Source organism: Bidens hawaiensis, unplaced genomic scaffold, assembly GCF_021521415.1.
Source record: "Bidens hawaiensis isolate Kalapana, Puna unplaced genomic scaffold, B.hawaiensis_p1.1 tig00006086_1, whole genome shotgun sequence".
NCBI classification, from domain to species: domain Eukaryota; kingdom Viridiplantae; phylum Streptophyta; class Magnoliopsida; order Asterales; family Asteraceae; genus Bidens; species Bidens hawaiensis.
The window spans coordinates 867,501-870,000 of NW_027491405.1; the positions used below are offsets into that span (position 1 = coordinate 867,501).

General features: G+C 53.0%; 1 non-coding gene across 1 annotated transcript; it reads left to right on the forward strand.

The window, feature by feature from the left end:
• The first annotated feature begins 2,355 nt into the window (after positions 1 to 2,355).
• On the forward strand, positions 2,356 to 2,471 carry LOC143631553 (5S ribosomal RNA). Its single transcript, XR_013153385.1, has one exon. It is a non-coding gene; the product is annotated as a 5S ribosomal RNA (ribosomal RNA).
• Positions 2,472 to 2,500: the final 29 nt, after the last annotated feature.

A 2,500-nucleotide genomic window follows, 5' to 3' on the forward strand; every position in this document is an offset into this window, starting at 1 on the left:
GCCTTTGGCTTGCCTTGGTATGCCTTCGGCTTGCCCATGGGCGCATTGGCATGCCTTTGGCTTGCCCATGGGCGTGCCTTGGCATGCCTTTGGCTTTCCCATGGGCGCCTTGGCATGCATTTGGCTTCCCTTGGCCTGGCCATGGGCGTGCCTAGGCATGCCTTTGGCTTGCCTTGGCATACCTTGGCCGAGTTTTGGCATGCCTTGGACTGGCCATGGGGGTGCCTTGGCATGCCTTTGGCTTGCCCATGGGCGCCTTGGCATGCCTTTGGCTTGCCCATGGGCGCCTTGGCATGCCTTGGCCGAGCCTTAGCATGCCTTGGACGTGCCTTTGGCTTGCCTTGGCATGCCTTTGGCTTGCCCATGGGCACCTTGGCATGCCTTTGGCTTGCCCATGGGCGTGCCTTTGGCTTGCCTTGGCATGCCTTTGGCTTGCCCATGGGCACCTTGGCATGCCTTTGGCTTGCCCATGGGGGTGCCTTGGCATGCCTTTGGCTTGCCCATGGGCGTGCCTTGGCATGCCTTTGGCTTGCCCATTGGCGCCTTGGCATGCATTTGGCTTGCCTTGTCCTGGCCATGGGCATGCCTAGGCATCCCTTTGGCTTGCCTTGGCATGCCTTGGCCGAGTTTTGGCATGCCTTCGACGTGCCTTGGCCTGGCCATGGGCGTTCGTTGGCATGGCTTTCGCTTGCCCATGGACGCCTTGGCATGCCTTGGCTTGCCTTTGGCCGTGCATTGGACGTGCCGTGGAACAGTTTTGCATGCCTTGGCCGAGCCTTGGCTTGCCTTTGGCCGTGCCTGGGCATGCCTTTGGCTTGCCCATGGGCGCCTTGGCATGCCTTGGCCTGGCCATGGGCGTGCCTAGGCAAGCCTTGGCCGAGCTTTGGCATGCCTTGGACGTGCCTTTGTCTTGCCTTGGTCATGCCTAGGCATGCCTTTGGCTTGCCCATGGGCGCCTTGGCATGCCTTTGGCTTGCCTTGGCCTGGCCATGGGCGTGCCTAGGCATGCCTTGGCTGATATTAAAATTTTGAGGAATCATAAATTTGAGGAATCATAATTCTGAACAATTAGCATAGTGAAAGGAACAAATATTAAAATTTTGAGGAATCATAATTTTTGAAAACCCTACCAAACTAGGTTGGATTGACACGAAATTTGGCGTGAGGTATCGGGACACTGAAATATGAGGTTCCCAAAAAAAAAATTTGTTTTCGGGTCGGGACGGGCCGCTTGGTGGGCCCGGTAGGTCTGTAAGGCCTTTGGTGGGGCAAGGTGTCCAAACGGGGTTGGATCGACACGAGGCTCTGTGGCTGTACTCGAGACCATGAGATATGATTTTCCAAGAGAAATGAACCCCCTTTCGTGTCGTGAAGGGCCCGCGGGCCGGGCTCGGTGGGCCCGTGGGCCTGTTTTGGGTAAAGGATGAAATGACACGAGGCGTTCCATCCCGAACATGAGAGGAAACTTTATGACCGGTTTATGGGGTCGGGGTTGGTAACTTCATGTTTTCGGGTCCGCACGTTGAACGTGTCGTGCTCGGCCCTCGACGTCAACACAATTTTCACGAAATGGGACTTGTAGCGGGGAAGCATTATCATAGGTATAGGTGGTGTGTTATGGAATCGTTAGTCGATCACGATCGTTAGTCAGTCATGTGTTTAAAACGTAGATCCGTGTCGTGCTCGGACCCGAATGCGGATCGGGCTCGCTCGACATCAACGTTCCAGGTTTCTTTACAGAATGGGTCGACGTTAACGGGTATGGAATCATGACATCATGTCTTCGGGTTAACCCGAAGCTGATGGACCATAACAGGTTTGTCGAACAGCTTGCTAACCTTATCGGGCAGCGGGCCAGGTTTGCCGGGCAATGTGGATACTTTACCGGGCAACGCCGACATTTTATCGGGTAACGTGCTAACCTTACCGGGCAACTTTGAGGTTTTACCTGGCAACGTGCCCAGGTTACCGGCAACGTACCGTGCATTTATCGGGTAACGTGCCAGGTTTACCGGCCAACGTGCTTGGATTTGCAAGTCATTGTGGCCAGGTTATCGGGCAACGTGACTTGCGAACATGAGAGTAAACTTTATGACCAGCTTATCGGGTAAAGTGCCAGGATTACAGGCCAGTTTGCTAAATGTCATGTGGTGATTGTATAAAACAATATAATCATGGTGGATATACACATTCATAGCATTGCAGCTACATGTGCCTCATATCCACAGAACTTCACAGTTAAGTGTGCTTCGTCTAGAGTTGTACTAGGATGGGTGACCCACTGGGAAGTCTTGATTCTTTTATTTTTTTACCTTTGGGGAAATGTATAAATGAATATGCTAATGCTTCTATTATGGTTGCGATCATACCAGCACTAATGCACCGGATCCCATCAGGACTCTGCAGTTAAGCGTGCATCGGCGAGAGTACTAGGATGGTTGACCCCCTGGGAAGTCCTCGTGTTGCAACCCTTTTTTTGCTACTTTTAAGTTTTGTGCAT